At 33.8% G+C, this 23853-nt stretch overlaps 8 non-coding genes across 8 annotated transcripts; all 8 read left to right on the top strand.

The window, feature by feature from the left end:
- Positions 1-1082: 1082 nt before the first annotated feature.
- On the top strand, positions 1083-1191 carry TRNAL-CAA (transfer RNA leucine (anticodon CAA)). Its single transcript has 2 exons — positions 1083-1120; positions 1146-1191. It is a non-coding gene; the product is annotated as a tRNA-Leu (tRNA).
- A 2197-nt stretch (positions 1192-3388) lies between these two features.
- On the top strand, positions 3389-3497 carry TRNAL-CAA (transfer RNA leucine (anticodon CAA)). The gene is made up of 2 exons: positions 3389-3426; positions 3452-3497. It is a non-coding gene; the product is annotated as a tRNA-Leu (tRNA).
- Positions 3498-4541: 1044 nt separating this feature from the next.
- TRNAL-CAA (transfer RNA leucine (anticodon CAA)) lies at positions 4542-4650 on the top strand. Its single transcript has 2 exons — positions 4542-4579; positions 4605-4650. It is a non-coding gene; the product is annotated as a tRNA-Leu (tRNA).
- A 2199-nt stretch (positions 4651-6849) lies between these two features.
- Positions 6850-6958, top strand: TRNAL-CAA (transfer RNA leucine (anticodon CAA)). Its single transcript has 2 exons — positions 6850-6887; positions 6913-6958. It is a non-coding gene; the product is annotated as a tRNA-Leu (tRNA).
- Positions 6959-9157: 2199 nt separating this feature from the next.
- TRNAL-CAA (transfer RNA leucine (anticodon CAA)) lies at positions 9158-9266 on the top strand. The gene is made up of 2 exons: positions 9158-9195; positions 9221-9266. It is a non-coding gene; the product is annotated as a tRNA-Leu (tRNA).
- Positions 9267-14921: 5655 nt separating this feature from the next.
- Positions 14922-15030, top strand: TRNAL-CAA (transfer RNA leucine (anticodon CAA)). Its single transcript has 2 exons — positions 14922-14959; positions 14985-15030. It is a non-coding gene; the product is annotated as a tRNA-Leu (tRNA).
- A 2197-nt stretch (positions 15031-17227) lies between these two features.
- Positions 17228-17336, top strand: TRNAL-CAA (transfer RNA leucine (anticodon CAA)). Its single transcript has 2 exons — positions 17228-17265; positions 17291-17336. It is a non-coding gene; the product is annotated as a tRNA-Leu (tRNA).
- Positions 17337-20686: 3350 nt separating this feature from the next.
- On the top strand, positions 20687-20795 carry TRNAL-CAA (transfer RNA leucine (anticodon CAA)). The gene is made up of 2 exons: positions 20687-20724; positions 20750-20795. It is a non-coding gene; the product is annotated as a tRNA-Leu (tRNA).
- Positions 20796-23853: the final 3058 nt, after the last annotated feature.

Genomic DNA, 23853 nt, shown 5'->3' on the forward strand with positions numbered 1-23853 from the left:
TCTGTAAAGAGGCGTAGGTTCAAATCCCACTTCCGACAATATATTTTTGCTCTTTGGTTATGTTTTACACTCAAAATGACTGACATTGAGAAGTATGCTCAGGACATCCACAGTCTTTCAATCTTTCCTCTCCCAGACATTGATATCTTGATCCCATTTATTTCTAAGCAATATGAAGCACAATGATTGAATGAATTAAAGGGCATAGAAACTTTTAAAGACCTAAGAATTGATCGATTTTCCCATCTACATTCCAATCAAGATTAAACTACATTAGACTTAAATTAATTAAATTATTCTTAAATGATAAAGACACTATGATTAGTTTTAAAATTCTAAAGTTCAGTTCATGTAGAAATTAGTGGTTGAAATAATATTTTACATAGAAACAGAATTTGATGGCAGATAAGAACCACTTGGCCCACGTAGTCTGCTCCTTTTCATGTATCCTTTAGGCAACTTCAACTCTATTTGCTCCTTACATTTCTTTTAAGGATATTATTATGCCTATCCCAAGCGTATTTAAATTGTTTCACCGTTTAGCTTCAACAACATCGGATGGGAGGCTTTTCTATTTATCAACTACCCTTTCTGTGAAGTATTTTTTCATCAAATTTCCTCTAAGTCTACCTCCCTCCAGTTTCAGTGCATGTCTTCGTGTTCTTGTACATCTCTTCCTTTGTAGAATAAGTATTGTTTGCACAACATTCTTTTAGTATTCAGTAATCTAAACATAAAACACAAGAATAATTGGCATTGAAAGTATTTTAAGGCTCTTAGACTTTACACATAACGTGATATACAATTTACTTCTAAGACAAACTAATCTGTTCTGCTAGGATGAAGACCTTAGTAAAGGGTGGCAACAGTAATTTTGAAGGATAACACTTTAGCTTGAGCCATTTTTCCTAAATAATGTTATTTAAGAAACAGCTTTTAGAGGAAATGCATTAATCTAAGATCTTGATTTAATGACCCCTTTTCAAACAAGGCCAAATTATTTGTCAAAATCACAATCAAAAATATAAATAGTAAAATGATAAGCCCTAACAGGAAGCAGGTTTGGACATACTGATGTGCATGTCAGGATGGCCGAGCGGTCTAAGGCACCAGACTCAAGATTCTACTCTTCCAGTTAATGGGAATTCTGGTCTCTGTAAAGAGGCGTGGGTTCAAATCCCACTTCTGACAATATTTTCTTGCTCTTTGGTTATGTTTTACACTCAAAATGACCGACATTGAGAAGTATGCTCAGGACATCCACAGTCTTTCAATCTTTCCTCTCCCAGACATTGATATCTTGATCCCATTTATTTCTAAGCAATATGAAGTACAATGATTGAATGAATTAAAGGGCATAGAAACTGTTAAAAACCTAAGAATTGATCGATTTTCCCATCTACATTCCAATCAAGATCAAATTACATTAGACTTAAATTAATTAAATTATTCTTAAATGATAAAGACACTATGATTAGTTTTAAAATTCTAAAGTTCAGTTCATGTAGAAATTGACTGTTGAAATAATGTTTTACATAGAAACAGAATTTGATGGCAGATAAGAACCACTTGGCCCACGTAGTCTGCTCCTTTTCATGTATCCTTTTGGCAACTTCAATCCTATTTGCTCCTTACATTTCTCTTAAGGATATTCTTATGCCTATCCTAAGCGTGTTTAAATTGTTTCACCATTTAGCTTCAACAACATCGGATGGGAAGCTTTTCTATTTATCAACTACCCTTTCTGTGAAGTAATTTTTCTTCAAATTTCCTCTAAGTCTACCTCCCTCCAGTTTCAGTGCATGTCCTCGTGTTCTTGTACATCTCTTCCTTTGAAGAATAAGTATTGTTTGCACAACATTCTTTTAGTATTCAGTAATCTAAACATAAAACACAAGAATAATTGGCATCGAAAGTATTTTAAGGCTCTTAGACTTTACATATAACGTGATATACAATTTACTTCTAAGACAAACTAATCTGTTCTGCTAGGATGAAGACCTTAGTAAAGGGTGGCAACAGTAATTTTGAAGGATAACACTTTAGCTTGAGCCATTTTTCCTAAATAATGTTATTTAAGAAACAGCTTTTAGAGGAAATGCATTAATCTAAGATCTTGATTTAATGACCCCTTTTTCAACAAGGCCAAATTATTTGTCAAAATCACAATCAAAAATATAAATAGTAAAATGATAAACCCTAACAGGAAGCAGATTTGGACATACTGATGTGCTTGTCAGGATGGCCGAGCGGTCTAAGACACCAGACTCAAGATTCTACTCTTCCAGTTAATGGGAATTCTGGTCTCTGTAAAGAGGCGTAGGTTCAAATCCCACTTCCGACAATATATTTTTGCTCTTTGGTTATGTTTTACACTCAAAATGACTGACATTGAGAAGTATGCTCAGGACATCCACAGTCTTTCAATCTTTCCTCTCCCAGACATTGATATCTTGATCCCATTTATTTCTAAGCAATATGAAGCACAATGATTGAATGAATTAAAGGGCATAGAAACTTTTAAAGACCTAAGAATTGATCGATTTTCCCATCTACATTCCAATCAAGATTAAACTACATTAGACTTAAATTAATTAAATTATTCTTAAATGATAAAGACACTATGATTAGTTTTAAAATTCTAAAGTTCAGTTCATGTAGAAATAGGTGCTTGAAATAATATTTTACATAGAAACAGAATTTGATGGCAGATAAGAACCACTTGGCCCACGTAGTCTGCTCCTTTTCATGTATCCTTTAGGCAACTTCAACTCTATTTGCTCCTTACATTTCTTTTAAGGATATTATTATGCCTATCCCAAGCGTATTTAAATTGTTTCACCGTTTAGCTTCAACAACATCGGATGGGAGGCTTTTCTATTTATCAACTACCCTTTCTGTGAAGTATTTTTTCATCAAATTTCCTCTAAGTCTACCTCCCTCCAGTTTCAGTGCATGTCCTCGTGTTCTTGTACATCTCTTCCTTTGAAGAATAAGTATTGTTTGCACAACATTCTTTTAGTATTCAGTAATCTAAACATAAAACACAAGAATAATTGGCATTGAAAGTATTTTAAGGCTCTTAGACTTTACATATAACGTGATATACAATTTACTTCTAAGACAAACTAATCTGTTCTGCTAGGATGAAGACCTTAGTAAAGGGTGGCAACAGTAATTTTGAAGGATAACACTTTAGCTTGAGCCATTTTTCCTAAATAATGTTATTTAAGAAACAGCTTTTAGAGGAAATGCATTAATCTAAGATCTTGATTTAATGACCCCAGTTTCAACAAGGCCAAATTATTTGTCAAAATCACAATCAAAAATATAAATAGTAAAATGATAAACCCTAACAGGAAGCAGGTTTGGACATACTGATGTGCATGTCAGGATGGCCGAGCGGTCTAAGGCGACAGACTCAAGATTCTACTCTTCCAGTTAATGGGAATTCTGGTCTCTGTAAAGAGGCGTGGGTTCAAATCCCACTTCTGACAATATATTTTTGCTCTTTGGTTATGTTTTACACTCAAAATGACTGACATTGAGAAGTATGCTCAGGACATCCACAGTCTTTCAATCTTTCCTCTCCCAGACATTGATATCTTGATCCCATTTATTTCTAAGCAATATGAAGCACAATGATTGAATGAATTAAAGGGCATAGACACTTTTAAAGACCTAAGAATTGATCGATTTTCCCATCTACATTCCAATCAAGATCAAATTACATTAGACTTAAATTAATTAAATTATTCTTAAATGATAAAGACACTATGATTAGTTTTAAAATTCTAAAGTTCAGTTCATGTAGAAATTGGCTATTGAAATAATGTATTACATAGAAACAGAATTTGATGGCAGATAAGAACCACTTGGCCCATGTAGTCTGCTCCTTTTCATGTATCCTTTAGGCAACTTCAACCCTATTTGCTCCTTACATTTCTCTTAAGGATATTCTTATGCCTATCCGAAGCGTGTTTAAATTGTTTCACCATTTAGCTTCAACAACATCGAATGGGAGGCTTTTCTATTTATCAACTACCCTTTCTGTGAAGTAATTTTTCATCAAATTTCCTCTAAGTCTACCTCCCTCCAGTTTCAGTGCATGTCCTCGTGTTCTTGTACATCTCTTCCTTTGAAGAATAAGTATTGTTTGCACAACATTCTTTTAGTATTCAGTAATCTAAACATAAAACACAAGAATAATTGGCATTGAAAGTATTTTAAGGCTCTTAGACTTTACATATAACGTGATATACAATTTACTTCTAAGACAAACTAATCTGTTCTGCTAGGATGAAGACCTTAGTAAAGGGTGGCAACAGTAATTTTGAAGGATAACACTTTAGCTTGAGCCATTTTTCCTAAATAATGTTATTTAAGAAACAGCTTTTAGAAGAAATGCATTAATCTAAGATCTTGATTTAATGACCCCATTTTCAACAAGGCCAAAATATTTGTCAAAATCACAATCAAAAATATAAATAGTAAAATGATAAACCCTAACAGGAAGCAGGTTTGGACATACTGATGTGAATGTCAGGATGGCCGAGCGGTCTAAGGCGCCAGACTCAAGATTCTACTCTTCCAGTTAATGGGAATTCTGGTCTCTGTAAAGAGGCGTGGGTTCAAATCCCACTTCTGACAATATTTTCTTGCTCTTTGGTTATGTTTTACACTCAAAATGACCGACATTGAGAAGTATGCTCAGGACATCCACAGTCTATCAATCTTTCCTCTCCCAGACATTGATATCTTGATCCCATTTATTTCTAAGCAATATGAAGCACAATGATTGAATGAATTAAAGGGCATAGAAACTGTTAAAGACCTAAGAATTGATCGATTTTCCCATCTACATTCCAATCAAGATCAAATTACATTAGACTTAAATTAATTAAATTATTCTTAAATGATAAAGACACTATGATTAGTTTTAAAATTCTAAAGTTCAGTTCATGTAGAAATTGACTGTTGAAATAATGTTTTACATAGAAACAGAATTTGATGGCAGATAAGAACCACTTGGCCCACGTAGTCTGCTCCTTTTCATGTATCCTTTAGGCAACTTCAATCCTATTTGCTCCTTACATTTCTCTTAAGGATATTCTTATGCCTATCCCAAGCGTGTTTAAATTGTTTCACCATTTAGCTTCAACAACATCGGATGGGAGGCTTTTCTATTTATCAACTACCCTTTCTGTGAAGTAATTTTTCTTCAAATTTCCTCTAAGTCTACCTCCCTCCAGTTTCAGTGCATGTCCTCGTGTTCTTGTACATCTCTTCCTTTGAAGAATAAGTATTGTTTGCACAACATTCTTTTAGTATTCAGTAATCTAAACATAAAACACAAGAATAATTGGCATCGAAAGTATTTTAAGGCTCTTAGACTTTATATATATAACGTGATATACAATTTACTTCTAAGACAAACTAATCTGTTCTGCTAGGATGAAGACCTTAGTAAAGGGTGGCAACAGTAATTTTGACTGATAACACTTTAGCTTGAGCCATTTTTACTAAATAATGTTATTTAAGAAACAGCTTTTAGAGGAAATGCATTAATCTAAGATCTTGATTTAATGACCCCTTTTTCAACAAGGCCAAATTATTTGTCAAAATCACAATCAAAAATATAAATAGTAAAATGATAAACCCTAACAGGAAGCAGGTTTAGACATACTGATGTGCTTGTCAGGATGGCCGAGCGGTCTAAGACACCAGACTCAAGATTCTACTCTTCCAGTTAATGGGAATTCTGGTCTCTGTAAAGAGGCGTAGGTTCAAATCCCACTTCTGACAATATATTTTTGCTCTTTGGTTATGTTTTACACTCAAAATGACTGACATTGAGAAGTATGCTCAGGACATCCACAGTCTTTCAATCTTTCCTCTCCCAGACATTGATGTCTTGATCCCATTTATTTCTAAGCAATATGAAGCACAATGATTGAATGAATTAAAGGGCATAGAAACTTTTAAAGACCTAAGAATTGATCGATTGTCCCATCTACATTCCAATCAAGATCAAATTACATTAGACTTAAATTACTTAAATTATTCTTAAATGATAAAGACACTATGATTAGTTTTAAAATTCTAAAGTTCAGTTCATGTAGAAATTGGCTATTGAAATAATGTATTACATAGAAACAGAATTTGATGGCAGATAAGAACCACTTGGCCCAAGTAGTCTGCTCCTTTTCATGTATCCTTTAGGCAACTTCAACCCTATTTGCTCCTTACATTTCTCTTAAGGATATTCTTATGCCTATCCGAAGCATGTTTAAATTGTTTCACCGTTTAGCTTCAACAACATCGGATGGGAGGCTTTTCTATTTATCAACTACCCTTTCTGTGAAGTAATTTTTCATCAAATTTCCTCTAAGTCTACCTCCCTCCAGTTTCAGTGCATGTCCTCGTGTTCTTGTACATCTCTTCCTTTGAAGAATAAGTATTGTTTGCACAACATTCTTTTAGTATTCAGTAATCTAAACATAAAACACAAGAATAATTGGCATTGAAAGTATTTTAAGGCTCTTAGACTTTACATATAACGTGATATACAATTTACTTCTAAGACAAACTAATCTGTTCTGCTAGGATGAAGACCTTAGTAAAGGGTGGCAACAGTAATTTTGAAGGATAACACTTTAGCTTGAGCCATTTTTCCTAAATAATGTTATTTAAGAAACAGCTTTTAGAAGAAATGCATTAATCTAAGATCTTGATTTAATGACCCCATTTTCAACAAGGCCAAAATATTTGTCAAAATCACAATCAAAAATATAAATAGTAAAATGATAAACCCTAACAGGAAGCAGGTTTGGACATACTGATGTGAATGTCAGGATGGCCGAGCGGTCTAAGGCGCCAGACTCAAGATTCTACTCTTCCAGTTAATGGGAATTCTGGTCTCTGTAAAGAGGCGTGGGTTCAAATCCCACTTCTGACAATATTTTCTTGCTCTTTGGTTATGTTTTACACTCAAAATGACCGACATTGAGAAGTATGCTCAGGACATCCACAGTCTATCAATCTTTCCTCTCCCAGACATTGATATCTTGATCCCATTTATTTCTAAGCAATATGAAGCACAATGATTGAATGAATTAAAGGGCATAGAAACTGTTAAAGACCTAAGAATTGATCGATTTTCCCATCTACATTCCAATCAAGATCAAATTACATTAGACTTAAATTAATTAAATTATTCTTAAATGATAAAGACACTATGATTAGTTTTAAAATTCTAAAGTTCAGTTCATGTAGAAATTGACTGTTGAAATAATGTTTTACATAGAAACAGAATTTGATGGCAGATAAGAACCACTTGGCCCACGTAGTCTGCTCCTTTTCATGTATCCTTTAGGCAACTTCAATCCTATTTGCTCCTTACATTTCTCTTAAGGATATTCTTATGCCTATCCCAAGCGTGTTTAAATTGTTTCACCATTTAGCTTCAACAACATCGGATGGGAGGCTTTTCTATTTATCAACTACCCTTTCTGTGAAGTAATTTTTCTTCAAATTTCCTCTAAGTCTACCTCCCTCCAGTTTCAGTGCATGTCCTCGTGTTCTTGTACATCTCTTCCTTTGAAGAATAAGTATTGTTTGCACAACATTCTTTTAGTATTCAGTAATCTAAACATAAAACACAAGAATAATTGGCATCGAAAGTATTTTAAGGCTCTTAGACTTTATATATATAACGTGATATACAATTTACTTCTAAGACAAACTAATCTGTTCTGCTAGGATGAAGACCTTAGTAAAGGGTGGCAACAGTAATTTTGACTGATAACACTTTAGCTTGAGCCATTTTTCCTAAATAATGTTATTTAAGAAACAGCTTTTAGAGGAAATGCATTAATCTAAGATCTTGATTTAATGACCCCTTTTTCAACAAGGCCAAATTATTTGTCAAAATCACAATCAAAAATATAAATAGTAAAATGATAAACCCTAACAGGAAGCAGGTTTAGACATACTGATGTGCTTGTCAGGATGGCCGAGCGGTCTAAGACACCAGACTCAAGATTCTACTCTTCCAGTTAATGGGAATTCTGGTCTCTGTAAAGAGGCGTAGGTTCAAATCCCACTTCTGACAATATATTTTTGCTCTTTGGTTATGTTTTACACTCAAAATGACTGACATTGAGAAGTATGCTCAGGACATCCACAGTCTTTCAATCTTTCCTCTCCCAGACATTGATGTCTTGATCCCATTTATTTCTAAGCAATATGAAGCACAATGATTGAATGAATTAAAGGGCATAGAAACTTTTAAAGACCTAAGAATTGATCGATTGTCCCATCTACATTCCAATCAAGATCAAATTACATTAGACTTAAATTACTTAAATTATTCTTAAATGATAAAGACACTATGATTAGTTTTAAAATTCTAAAGTTCAGTTCATGTAGAAATTGGCTATTGAAATAATGTATTACATAGAAACAGAATTTGATGGCAGATAAGAACCACTTGGCCCAAGTAGTCTGCTCCTTTTCATGTATCCTTTAGGCAACTTCAACCCTATTTGCTCCTTACATTTCTCTTAAGGATATTCTTATGCCTATCCGAAGCATGTTTAAATTGTTTCACCGTTTAGCTTCAACAACATCGGATGGGAGGCTTTTCTATTTATCAACTACCCTTTCTGTGAAGTAATTTTTCATCAAATTTCCTCTAAGTCTACCTCCCTCCAGTTTCAGTGCATGTCCTCGTGTTCTTGTACATCTCTTCCTTTGAAGAATAAGTATTGTTTGCACAACATTCTTTTAGTATTCAGTAATCTAAACATAAAACACAAGAATAATTGGCATTGAAAGTATTTTAAGGCTCTTAGACTTTACATATAACGTGATATACAATTTACTTCTAAGACAGCTAATCTGTTCTGCTAGGATGAAGACCTTAGTAAAGGGTGGCAACAGTAATTTTGAAGGATAACACTTTAGCTTGAGCCATTTTTCCTAAATAATGTTATTTAAGAAACAGCTTTTTAGAAGAAATGCATTAATCTAAGATCTTGATTTAATGACCCCATTTTCAACAAGGCCAAATTATTTGTCAAAATCACAATCAAAAATATAAATAGTAAAATGATAAACCCTAACAGGAAGCAGGTTTGGACATACTGATGTGCATGTCAGGATGGCCGAGCGGTCTAAGGCGCCAGACTCAAGATTCTACTCTTCCAGTTAATGGGAATTCTGGTCTCTGTAAAGAGGCGTGGGTTCAAATCCCACTTCTGACAATATTTTCTTGCTCTTTGGTTATGTTTTACACTCAAAATGACCGACATTGAGAAGTATGCTCAGGACATCCACAGTCTTTCAATCTTTCCTCTCCCAGACATTGATATCTTGATCCCATTTATTTCTAAGCAATATGAAGCACAATGATTGAATGAATTAAAGGGCATAGAAACTGTTAAAGACCTAAGAATTGATCGATTTTCCCATCTACATTCCAATCAAGATCAAATTACATTAGACTTAAATTAATTAAATTATTCTTAAATGATAAAGACACTATGATAAGTTTTAAAATTCTAAAGTTCAGTTCATGTAGAAATTGACTGTTGAAATAATGTTTTACATAGAAACAGAATTTGATGGCAGATAAGAACCACTTGGCCCACGTAGTCTGCTCCTTTTCATGTATCCTTTTGGCAACTTCAATCCTATTTGCTCCTTACATTTCTCTTAAGGATATTCTTATGCCTATCCCAAGCGTGTTTAAATTGTTTCACCATTTAGCTTCAACAACATCGGATGGGAGGCTTTTCTATTTATCAACTACCCTTTCTGTGAAGTAATTTTTCTTCAAATTTCCTCTAAGTCTACCTCCCTCCAGTTTCAGTGCATGTCCTCGTGTTCTTGTACATCTCTTCCTTTGAAGAATAAGTATTGTTTGCACAACATTCTTTTAGTATTCAGTAATCTAAACATAAAACACAAGAATAATTGGCATCGAAAGTATTTTAAGGCTCTTAAACTTTACATATAACGTGATATACAATTTACTTCTAAGACAAACTAATCTGTTCTGCTAGGATGAAGACCTTAGTAAAAGGTGGCAACAGTAATTTTGAAGGATAACACTTTAGCTTGAGCCATTTTTCCTAAATAATGTTATTTAAGAAACAGCTTTTAGAGGAAATGCATTAATCTAAGATCTTGATTTAATGACCCCTTTTTCAACAAGGCCAAATTATTTGTCAAAATCACAATCAAAAATATAAATAGTAAAATGATAAACCCTAACAGGAAGCAGGTTTGGACATACTGATGTGCTTGTCAGGATGGCCGAGCGGTCTAAGACACCAGACTCAAGATTCTACTCTTCCAGTTAATGGGAATTCTGGTCTCTGTAAAGAGGCGTATGTTCAAATCCCACTTCTGACAATATATTTTTGCTCTTTGGTTATGTTTTACACTCAAAATGACTGACATTGAGAAGTATGCTCAGGACATCCACAGTCTTTCAATCTTTCCTCTCCCAGACATTGATATCTTGATCCCATTTATTTCTAAGCAATATGAAGCACAATGATTGAATGAATTAAAGGGCATAGACACTTTTAAAGACCTAAGAATTGATCGATTTTCCCATCTACATTCCAATCAAGATCAAACTACATTAGACTTAATTAATTAAATTATTCTTAAATGATAAAGACACTATGATAAGTTTTAAAATTCTAAAGTTCAGTTCATGTAGAAATTGGCTATTGAAATAATGTATTACATAGAAACAGAATTTGATGGCAGATAAGAACCACTTGGCCGACATAGTCTGCTCCTTTTCTTGTATCCTTTTGGCAACTTCAATCCTATTTGCTCCTTACATTTCTCTTAAGGATATTCTTATGCCTATCCCAAGCGTGTTTAAATTGTTTCACCATTTAGCTTCAACAACATCGGATGGGAGGCTTTTCTATTTATCAACTACCCTTTCTGTGAAGTAATTTTTCTTCAAATTTCCTCTAAGTCTACCTCCCTCCAGTTTCAGTGCATGTCCTCGTGTTCTTGTACATCTCTTCCTTTGAAGAATAAGTATTGTTTGCACAACATTCTTTTAGTATTCAGTAATCTAAACATAAAACACAAGAATAATTGGCATTGAAAGTATTTTAAGGCTCTTAGACTTTACATATAACGTGATATACAATTTACTTCTAAGACAAACTAGTCTGTTCTGCTAGGATGAAGACCTTAGTAAAGGGTGGCAACAGTAATTTTGAAGGATAACACTTTAGCTTGAGCCATTTTTCCTAAATAATGTTATTTAAGAGACAGCTTTTAGAGGAAATGCATTAATCTAAGATCTTGATTTAATGACCCCTTTTTCAACAAGGCCAAATTATTTGTCAAAATCACAATCAAAAATCTAAATAGTAAAATGATAAACCCTAACAGGAAGCAGGTTTGGACATACTTATGTGCTTGTCAGGATGGCCGAGCGGTCTAAGACACCAGACTCAAGATTCTACTCTTCCAGTTAATGGGAATTCTGGCCTCTGTAAAGAGGCGTAGGTTCAAATCCCACTTCTGACAATATATTTTTGCTCTTTGGTTATGTTTTACACTCAAAATGACTGACATTGAGAAGTATGCTCAGGACATCCACAGTCTTTCAATCTTTCCTCTCCCAGACATTGATATCTTGATCCCATTTATTTCTAAGCAATATGAAGCACAATGATTGAATGAATTAAAGGGCATAGAAACTTTTAAAGACCTAAGAATTGATCGATTTTCCCATCTACATTCCAATCAAGATCAAACTACATTAGACTTAAATTAATTAAATTATTCTTAAATGATAAAGACACTATGATTAGTTTTAAAATTCTAAAGTTCAGTTCATGTAGAAATTGGCGGTTGAAATAATGTTTTACATAGAAACAGAATTTGATGGCAGATAAGAACCACTTGGCCCACGTAGTCTGCTCCTTTTCATGTATCCTTTAGGCAACTTCAACCCTATTTGCTCCTTACATTTCTTTTAAGGATATTCTTATGCCTATCCCAAGCGTATTTAAATTGTTTCACCATTTAGCTTCAACAACATCGGATGGGAGGCTTTTCTAATTATCAATTACCCTTTCTGTGAAGTAATTTTTCTTCAAATTTCCTCTAAGTCTACCTCCCTTCAGTTTCAGTGCATGTCCTCATGTTCTTGTACATCTCTTCCTTTGAAGAATAAATATTGTTTGCACAACATTCTTTTAGTATTCAGTAATCTAAACATAAAACACAAGAATAATTGGCATCGAAAGTATTTTAAGGCTCTTAGACTTTACATATAACATGATATACAATTTTCTTCTAAGACAAACTAATCTGTTCTGCTAGGATGAAGACCTTAGTAAAGGGTGGCAACAGTAATTTTGAAGGATAACACTTTAGCTTGAGCCATTTTTCCTAAATAATGGTATTTAAGAAACAGCTTTTAGAGGAAATGCATAAATCTAAGATCTTGATTTAATGACCCCATTTTCAACAAGTCCAAATTATTTGTCAAAATCACAATCAAAAATATAAATAGTAAAATGATAAACCCTAACAGGAAGCAGGTTCGGATATACTGATGTGCTTGTCAGGATGGCCGAGTGGTCTAAGGCGCCAGACTCAAGATTCTACTCTTCCAGTTAATGGGAATTCTTGTCTCTGTAAAGAGGCGTGGGTTCAAATTCTACTTCTGACAATATTTTCTTACTCTTTGGTTATATTTTACTCTCAAAATGACCGACATTGAGAAGCATGCTCAGGACATCCACAGTCTTTCAATCTTTCCTCTACCAGACATTGATATCTTGATCCCATTTATTTCTCAGCAATATGAAGCACAATGATTGAATGAATTAAAGGGCATAGAAACTTTTAAAGACCTAAGAATTGATCGATTTTCCCATCTGCATTCCAATCAAGATCAAATTACATTAGAGTTAAATTAATTACATTATTCTTAAATGATAAAGACACTATGATTAGTTTTAAAATTCTAAAGTTCAGTTCATATAGAAATTGGCTATTGAAATAATGTATTACATAGAAACAGAATTTGATGGCAGATAAGAACCACTTGGCCCATGTAGTCTGCTCCTTTTCATGTATCCTTTAGGCAACTTCAATCCTATTTGCTCCTTACATTTCTCTTAAGGATATTCTTATGCCTATCCCAAGCATGTTTAAATTGTTTCACCATTTAGCTTCAACAACATCGGATGGGAGGCTTTTCTATTTATCAACTACCCTTTCTGTGAAGTAATTTTTCTTCAAATTTCCTCTAAGTCTACCTCCCTCCAGTTTAAGTGCATGTCCTCGTGTTCTTGTACATCTCTTCCTTTGAAGAATAAGTATTGTTTGCACAACATTCTTTTAGTATTCAGTTATCTAAACATAAAACACAAGAATAATTGGCATCGAAAGTATTTTAAGGCTCTTAGACTTTACATATAACGTGATATACAATTTACTTCTAAGACAAACTAATCTGTTCTGCTAGGATGAAGACCTTAGTAAAGGGTGGCAACAGTAATTTTGAAGGATAACACTTTAGCTTGAGCCATTTTTCCTAAATAATGTTATTTAAGAAACAGCTTTTAGAGGAAATGCATTAATCTAAGATCTTGATTTAATGACCCCTTTTTCAACAAGGCCAAATTATTTGTCAAAATCACAATCAAAAATATAAATAGTAAAATGATAAACCCTAACAGGAAGCAGGTTTGGACATACTGATGTGCATGTCAGGATGGCCGAGCGGTCTAAGACACCAGACTCAAGATTCTACTCTTCCAGTTAATGGGAATTCTTGTCTCTGTAAAGAGGCGTAGGTTCAAATCCCACTTCTGACAATATATTTTTGCTCTTTGGTTATGTTTTACACTCAAAATGACTGACATTGAGAAGTATGCTCAGGACATCCACAGTCTTTCAATCTTTCCTCTCCCAGACATTGATATCTTGATCCCATTTATTTCTAAGCAATATGAAGCACAATGATTGATTGATTTAAAGGGCATGTAAACTTTTAAAGACCTAAGAATTGATCGATTTTCCCATCTACATTCCAATCAAGATCAAATTACATTAGACTTAAATTAATTAAATTATTCTTAAATGATAAAGGCACTATGATTAGTTTTAAAATTCTAAAGTTCAGTTCATGTAGAAATTGGCTATTGAAATAATGTATTACATAGAAACAGAATTTGATGGCAGATAAGAACCACTTGGCCCATGTAGTCTGCTCCTTTTCATGTATCCTTTAGGCAACTTCAACCCTATTTGCTCCTTACATTTCTCTTAAGGATATTCTTATGCCTATCCGAAGCGTGTTTAAATTGTTTCACCGTTTAGCTTCAACAACATCGGATGGGAGGCTTTTCTATTTATCAACTACCCTTTCTGTGAAGTAATTTTTCATCAAATTTCCTCTAAGTCTACTTCCCTCCAGTTTCAGTGCATGTCCTCGTGTTCTTGTACATCTCTTCCTTTGAAGAATAAGTATTGTTTGCACAACATTCTTTTAGTATTCAGTAATCTAAACATAAAACACAAGAATAATTGGCATCGAAAGTATTTTAAGGCTCTTAGACTTTACATATAACGTGATATACAATTTACTTCTAAGACAAACTAATCTGTTCTGCTAGGATGAAGACCTTAGTAAAGGGTGGCAACAGTAATTTTGAAGGATAACACTTTAGCTTGAGCCATTTTTCCTAAATAATGTTATTTAAGAAACAGCTTTTAGAGGAAATGCATTAATCTAAGATCTTGTTTTAATGACCCCTTTTTCAACAAGGCCAAATTATTTGTCAAAATCACAATCAAAAATATAAATAGTAAAATGATAAACCCTAACAGGAAGCAGGTTTGGACATACTTATGTGCTTGTCAGGATGGCCGAGCGGTCTAAGGCGCCAGACTCAAGATTCTACTCTTCCAGTTAATGGGAATTCTGGTCTCTGTAAAGAGGCGTGGGTTCAAATCCCACTTCTGACAATATTTTCTTGCTCTTTGGTTATGTTTTACACTCAAAATGACCGACATTGAGAAGTATGCTCAGGACATCCACAGTCTTTCAATCTTTCCTCTCCCAGACATTGATATCTTGATCCCATTTATTTCTAAGCAATATGAAGTACAATGATTGAATGAATTAAAGGGCATAGAAACTGTTAAAGACCTAAGAATTGATCGATTTTCCCATCTACATTCCAATCAAGATCAAATTACATTAGACTTAAATTAATTAAATTATTCTTAAATGATAAAGACACTATGATTAGTTTTAAAATTCTAAAGTTCAGTTCATGTAGAAATTGACTGTTGAAATAATGTTTTACATAGAAACAGAATTTGATGGCAGATAAGAACCACTTGGCCCACGTAGTCTGCTCCTTTTCATGTATCCTTTTGGCAACTTCAATCCTATTTGCTCCTTACATTTCTCTTAAGGATATTCTTATGCCTATCCTAAGCGTGTTTAAATTGTTTCACCATTTAGCTTCAACAACATCGGATGGGAAGCTTTTCTATTTATCAACTACCCTTTCTGTGAAGTAATTTTTCTTCAAATTTCCTCTAAGTCTACCTCCCTCCAGTTTCAGTGCATGTCCTCGTGTTCTTGTACATCTCTTCCTTTGAAGAATAAGTATTGTTTGCACAACATTCTTTTAGTATTCAGTAATCTAAACATAAAACACAAGAATAATTGGCATCGAAAGTATTTTAAGGCTCTTAGACTTTACATATAACGTGATATACAATTTACTTCTAAGACAAACTAATCTGTTCTGCTAGGATGAAGACCTTAGTAAAGGGTGGCAACAGTAATTTTGAAGGATAACACTTTAGCTTGAGCCATTTTTCCTAAATAATGTTATTTAAGAAACAGCTTTTAGAGGAAATGCATTAATCTAAGATCTTGATTTAATGACCCCTTTTTCAACAAGGCCAAATTATTTGTCAAAATCACAATCAAAAATATAAATAGTAAAATGATAAACCCTAACAGGAAGCAGATTTGGACATACTGATGTGCTTGTCAGGATGGCCGAGCGGTCTAAGACACCAGACTCAAGATTCTACTCTTCCAGTTAATGGGAATTCTGGTCTCTGTAAAGAGGCGTAGGTTCAAATCCCACTTCCGACAATATATTTTTGCTCTTTGGTTATGTTTTACACTCAAAATGACTGACATTGAGAAGTATGCTCAGGACATCCACAGTCTTTCAATCTTTCCTCTCCCAGACATTGATATCTTGATCCCATTTATTTCTAAGCAATATGAAGCACAATGATTGAATGAATTAAAGGGCATAGAAACTTTTAAAGACCTAAGAATTGATCGATTTTCCCATCTACATTCCAATCAAGATCAAACTACATTAGACTTAAATTAATTAAATTATTCTTAAATGATAAAGACACTATGATTAGTTTTAAAATTCTAAAGTTCAGTTCATGTAGAAATTGGTGGTTGAAATAATATTTTACATAGAAACAGAATTTGATGGCAGATAAGAACCACTTGGCCCACGTAGTCTGCTCCTTTTCATGTATCCTTTAGGCAACTTCAACTCTATTTGCTCCTTACATTTCTTTTAAGGATATTATTATGCCTATCCCAAGCGTATTTAAATTGTTTCACCGTTTAGCTTCAACAACATCGGATGGGAGGCTTTTCTATTTATCAACTACCCTTTCTGTGAAGTATTTTTTCATCAAATTTCCTCTAAGTCTACCTCCCTCCAGTTTCAGTGCATGTCCTCGTGTTCTTGTGCATCTCTTCCTTTGAAGAATAAGTATTGTTTGCACAACATTCTTTTAGTATTCAGTAATCTAAACATAAAACACAAGAATAATTGACATTGAAAGTATTTTAAGGCTCTTAGACTTTACATATAACGTGATATACAATTTACTTCTAAGACAAACTAATCTGTTCTGCTAGGATGAAGACCTTAGTAAAGGGTGGCAACAGTAATTTTGAAGGATAACACTTTAGCTTGAGCCATTTTTCCTAAATAATGTTATTTAAGAAACAGCTTTTAGAGGAAATGCATTAATCTAAGATCTTGATTTAATGACCCCAGTTTCAACAAGGCCAAATTATTTGTCAAAATCACAATCAAAAATATAAATAGTAAAATGATAAACCCTAACAGGAAGCAGGTTTGGACATACTGATGTGCATGTCAGGATGGCCGAGCGGTCTAAGGCGCCAGACTCAAGATTCTACTCTTCCAGTTAATGGGAATTCTGGTCTCTGTAAAGAGGCGTGGGTTCAAATCCCACTTCTGACAATATTTTCTTGCTCTTTGGTTATGTTTTACACTCAAAATGACCGACATTGAGAAGTATGCTCAGGACATCCACAGTCTATCAATCTTTCCTCTCCCAGACATTGATATCTTGATCCCATTTATTTCTAAGCAATATGAAGCACAATGATTGAATGAATTAAAGGGCATAGAAACTGTTAAAGACCTAAGAATTGATCGATTTTCCCATCTACATTCCAATCAAGATCAAATTACATTAGACTTAAATTAATTAAATTATTCTTAAATGATAAAGACACTATGATTAGTTTTAAAATTCTAAAGTTCAGTTCATGTAGAAATTGACTGTTGAAATAATGTTTTACATAGAAACAGAGTTTGATGGCAGATAAGAACCACTTGGCCCACGTAGTCTGCTCCTTTTCATGTATCCTTTAGGCAACTTCAATCCTATTTGCTCCTTACATTTCTCTTAAGGATATTCTTATGCCTATCCCAAGCGTGTTTAAATTGTTTCACCATTTAGCTTCAACAACATCGGATGGGAGGCTTTTCTATTTATAAACTACCCTTTCTGTGAAGTAATTTTTCTTCAAATTTCCTCTAAGTCTACCTCCCTCCAGTTTCAGTGCATGTCCTCGTGTTCTTGTACATCTCTTCCTTTGAAGAATAAGTATTGTTTGCACAACATTCTTTTAGTATTCAGTAATCTAAACATAAAACACAAGAATAATTGGCATCGAAAGTATTTTAAGGCTCTTAGACTTTACATATAACGTGATATACAATTTACTTCTAAGACAAACTAATCGGTTCTGCTAGGATGAAGACCTTAGTAAAGGGTGGCAACAGTAATTTTGAAGGATAACACTTTAGCTTGAGCCATTTTTCCTAAATAATGTTATTTAAGAAACAGCTTTTAGAGGAAATGCATTAATCTAAGATCTTGATTTAATGACCCCTTTTTCAACAAGGCCAAATTATTTGTCAAAATCACAATCAAAAATATAAATAGTAAAATGATAAACCCTAACAGGAAGCAGATTTGGACATACTGATGTGCTTGTCAGGATGGCCGAGCGGTCTAAGACACCAGACTCAAGATTCTACTCTTCCAGTTAATGGGAATTCTGGTCTCTGTAAAGAGGCGTAGGTTCAAATCCCACTTCCGACAATATATTTTTGCTCTTTGGTTATGTTTTACACTCAAAATGACTGACATTGAGAAGTATGCTCAGGACATCCACAGTCTTTCAATCTTTCCTCTCCCAGACATTGATATCTTGATCCCATTTATTTCAAAGCAATATGAAGCACAATGATTGAATGAATTAAAGGGCATAGAAACTTTTAAAGACCTAAGAATTGATCGATTTTCCCATCTACATTCCAATCAAGATCAAATTACATTAGACTTAAATTAATTAAATTATTCTTAAATGATAAAGACACTATGATTAGTTTTAAAATTCTAAAGTTCAGTTCATGTAGAAATTGACTGTTGAAATAATGTTTTACATAGAAACAGAATTTGATGGCAGATAAGAACCACTTGGCCCACGTAGTCTGCTCCTTTTCATGTATCCTTTAGGCAACTTCAATCCTATTTGCTCCTTACATTTCTCTTAAGGATATTCTTATGCCTATCCCAAGCGTGTTTAAATTGTTTCACCATTTAGCTTCAACAACATCGGATGGGAGGCTTTTCTATTTATCAACTACCCTTTCTGTGAAGTAATTTTTCTTCAAATTTCCTCTAAGTCTACCTCCCTCCAGTTTCAGTGCATGTCCTCGTGTTCTTGTACATCTCTTCCTTTGAAGAATAAGTATTGTTTGCACAACATTCTTTTAGTATTCAGTAATCTAAACATAAAACACAAGAATAATTGGCATCGAAAGTATTTTAAGGCTCTTAGACTTTACATATAACGTGATATACAATTTACTTCTAAGACAAACTAATCGGTTCTGCTAGAATGAAGACCTTAGTAAAGGGTGGCAACAGTAATTTTGAAGGATAACACTTTAGCTTGAGCCATTTTTCCTAAATAATGTTATTTAAGAAACAGCTTTTAGAGGAAATGCATTAATCTAAGATCTTGATTTAATGACCCCTTTTTCAACAAGGCCAAATTATTTGTCAAAATCACAATCAAAAATATAAATAGTAAAATGATAAACCCTAACAGGAAGCAGGTTTAGACATACTGATGTGCTTGTCAGGATGGCTGAGCGGTCTAAGACACCAGACTCAAGATTCTACTCTTCCAGTTAATGGGAATTCTGGTCTCTGTAAAGAGGCGTGGGTTCAAATCCCACTTCTGACAATATTTTCTTGCTCTTTGGTTATGTTTTACACTCAAAATGACCGACATTGAGAAGTATGCTCAGGACATCCACAGTCTATCAATCTTTCCTCTCCCAGACATTGATATCTTGATCCCATTTATTTCTAAGCAATATGAAGCACAATGATTGAATGAATTAAAGGGCATAGAAACTGTTAAAGACCTAAGAATTGATCGATTTTCCCATCTACATTCCAATCAAGATCAAATTACATTAGACTTAAATTAATTAAATTATTCTTAAATGATAAAGACACTATGATAAGTTTTAAAATTCTAAAGTTCAGTTCATGTAGAAATTGACTGTTGAAATAATGTTTTACATAGAAACAGAATTTGATGGCAGATAAGAACCACTTGGCCCACGTAGTCTGCTCCTTTTCATGTATCCTTTTGGCAACTTCAATCCTATTTGCTCCTTACATTTCTCTTAAGGATATTCTTATGCCTATCCAAAGCATGTTTAAATTATTTCACCGTTTAGCTTCAACAACATTGGATGGGAGGCTTTTCTATTTATCAATTACCCTTTCTGTGAAGTAATTTTTCTTCAAATTTCCTCTAAGTCTACCTCCCTCCAGTTTCAGTGCATGTCCTCGTGTTCTTGTACATCTCTTCCTTTGAAGAATAAGTATTGTTTGCACAACATTCTTTTAGTATTCAGTAATCTAAACATAAAACACAAGAATAATTGGCATCGAAAGTATTTTAAGGCTCTTAGACTTTACATATAACGTGATATACAATTTACTTCTAAGACAAACTAATCTGTTCTGCTAGGATGAAGACCTTAGTAAAGGGTGGCAACAGTAATTTTGAAGGATAACACTTTAGCTTGAGCCATTTTTCCTAAATAATGTTATTTAAGAAACAGCTTTTAGAGGAAATGCATTAATCTAAGATCTTGATTTAATGACCCCAGTTTCAACAAGGCCAAATTATTTGTCAAAATCACAATCAAAAATATAAATAGTAAAATGATAAACCCTAACAGGAAGCAGGTTTGGACATACTGATGTGCATGTCAGGATGGCCGAGCGGTCTAAGGCGCTAGACTCAAGATTCTACTCTTCCAGTTAATGGGAATTCTGGTCTCTGTAAAGAGGCGTGGGTTCAAATCCCACTTCTGACAATATTTTCTTGCTCTTTGGTTATGTTTTACACTCAAAATGACCGACATTGAGAAGTATGCTCAGGACATCCACAGTCTATCAATCTTTCCTCTCCCAGACATTGATATCTTGATCCCATTTATTTCTAAGCAATATGAAGCACAATGATTGAATGAATTAAAGGGCATAGAAACTGTTAAAGACCTAAGAATTGATCGATTTTCCCATCTACATTCCAATCAAGATCAAATTACATTAGACTTAAATTAATTAAATTATTCTTAAATGATAAAGACACTATGATAAGTTTTAAAATTCTAAAGTTCAGTTCATGTAGAAATTGACTGTTGAAATAATGTTTTACATAGAAACAGAATTTGATGGCAGATAAGAACCACTTGGCCCACGTAGTCTGCTCCTTTTCATGTATCCTTTTGGCAACTTCAATCCTATTTGCTCCTTACATTTCTCTTAAGGATATTCTTATGCCTATCCAAAGCATGTTTAACTTATTTCACCGTTTAGCTTCAACAACATTGGATGGGAGGCTTTTCTATTTATCAACTACCCTTTCTGTGAAGTAATTTTTCTTCAAATTTCCTCTAAGTCTACCTCCCTCCAGTTTCAGTGCATGTCCTCGTGTTCTTGTACATCTCTTCCTTTGAAGAATAAGTATTGTTTGCACAACATTCTTTTAGTATTCAGTAATCTAAACATAAAACACAAGAATAATTGGCATCGAAAGTATTTTAAGGCTCTTAGACTTTACATATAACGTGATATACAATTTACTTCTAAGACAAACTAATCTGTTCTGCTAGGATGAAGACCTTAGTAAAGGGTGGCAACAGTAATTTTGAAGGATAACACTTTAGCTTGAGCCATTTTTCCTAAATAATGTTATTTAAGAAACAGCTTTTAGAGGAAATGCATTAATCTAAGATCTTGATTTAATGACCCCAGTTTCAACAAGGCCAAATTATTTGTCAAAATCACAATCAAAAATATAAATAGTAAAATGATAAACCCTAACAGGAAGCAGGTTTGGACATACTGATGTGCATGTCAGGATGGCCGAGCGGTCTAAGACGCTAGACTCAAGATTCTACTCTTCCAGTTAATGGGAATTCTGGTCTCTGTAAAGAGGCGTGGGTTCAAATCCCACTTCTGACAATATTTTCTTGCTCTTTGGTTATGTTTTACACTCAAAATGACCGACATTGAGAAGTATGCTCAGGACATCCACAGTCTATCAATCTTTCCTCTCCCAGACATTGATATCTTGATCCCATATATTTCTAAGCAATATGAAGCACAATGATTGAATGAATTAAAGGGCATAGAAACTGTTAAAGACCTAAGAATTGATCGATTTTCCCATCTACATTTCAATCAAGATCAAATTACATTAGACTTAAATTAATTAAATTATTCTTAAATGATAAAGACACTATGATTAGTTTTAAAATTCTAAAGTTCAGTTCATGTAGAAATTGACTGTTGAAATAATGTTTTACATAGAAACAGAATTTGATGGCAGATAAGAACCACTTGGCCCACGTAGTCTGCTCCTTTTCATGTATCCTTTAGGCAACTTCAATCCTATTTGCTCCTTACATTTCTCTTAAGGATATTCTTATGCCTATCCCAAGCGTGTTTAAATTGTTTCACCATTTAGCTTCAACAACATCGGATGGGAGGCTTTTCTATTTATAAACTACCCTTTCTGTGAAGTAATTTTTCTTCAAATTTCCTCTAAGTCTACCTCCCTCCAGTTTCAGTGCATGTCCTCGTGTTCTTGTACATCTCTTCCTTTGAAGAATAAGTATTGTTTGCACAACATTCTTTTAGTATTCAGTAATCTAAACATAAAACACAAGAATAATTGGCATCGAAAGTATTTTAAGGCTCTTAGACTTTACATATAACGTGATATACAATTTACTTCTAAGACAAACTAATCGGTTCTGCTAGGATGAAGACCTTAGTAAAGGGTGGCAACAGTAATTTTGAAGGATAACACTTTAGCTTGAGCCATTTTTCCTAAATAATGTTATTTAAGAAACAGCTTTTAGAGGAAATGCATTAATCTAAGATCTTGATTTAATGACCCCTTTTTCAACAAGGCCAAATTATTTGTCAAAATCACAATCAAAAATATAAATAGTAAAATGATAAACCCTAACAGGAAGCAGGTTTAGACATACTGATGTGCTTGTCAGGATGGCTGAGCGGTCTAAGACACCAGACTCAAGATTCTACTCTTCCAGTTAATGGGAATTCTGGTCTCTGTAAAGAGGCGTGGGTTCAAATCCCACTTCTGACAATATTTTCTTGCTCTTTGGTTATGTTTTACACTCAAAATGACCGACATTGAGAAGTATGCTCAGGACATCCACAGTCTATCAATCTTTCCTCTCCCAGACATTGATATCTTGATCCCATTTATTTCTAAGCAATATGAAGCACAATGATTGAATGAATTAAAGGGCATAGAAACTGTTAAAGACCTAAGAATTGATCGATTTTCCCATCTACATTCCAATCAAGATCAAATTACATTAGACTTAAATTAATTAAATTATTCTTAAATGATAAAGACACTATGATAAGTTTTAAAATTCTAAAGTTCAGTTCATGTAGAAATTGACTGTTGAAATAATGTTTTACATAGAAACAGAATTTGATGGCAGATAAGAACCACTTGGCCCACGTAGTCTGCTCCTTTTCATGTATCCTTTTGGCAACTTCAATCCTATTTGCTCCTTACATTTCTCTTAAGGATATTCTTATGCCTATCCAAAGCATGTTTAAATTATTTCACCGTTTAGCTTCAACAACATTGGATGGGAGGCTTTTCTATTTATCAACTACCCTTTCTGTGAAGTAATTTTTCTTCAAATTTCCTCTAAGTCTACCTCCCTCCAGTTTCAGTGCATGTCCTCGTGTTCTTGTACATCTCTTCCTTTGAAGAATAAGTATTGTTTGCACAACATTCTTTTAGTATTCAGTAATCTAAACATAAAACACAAGAATAATTGGCATCGAAAGTATTTTAAGGCTCTTAGACTTTACATA

This window comes from Taudactylus pleione, unplaced genomic scaffold (genome assembly GCF_031769625.1).
Source record: "Taudactylus pleione unplaced genomic scaffold, aTauple2 ptg000612l, whole genome shotgun sequence".
In the NCBI taxonomy this organism is placed as follows: Eukaryota; Metazoa; Chordata; class Amphibia; order Anura; family Myobatrachidae; genus Taudactylus; species Taudactylus pleione.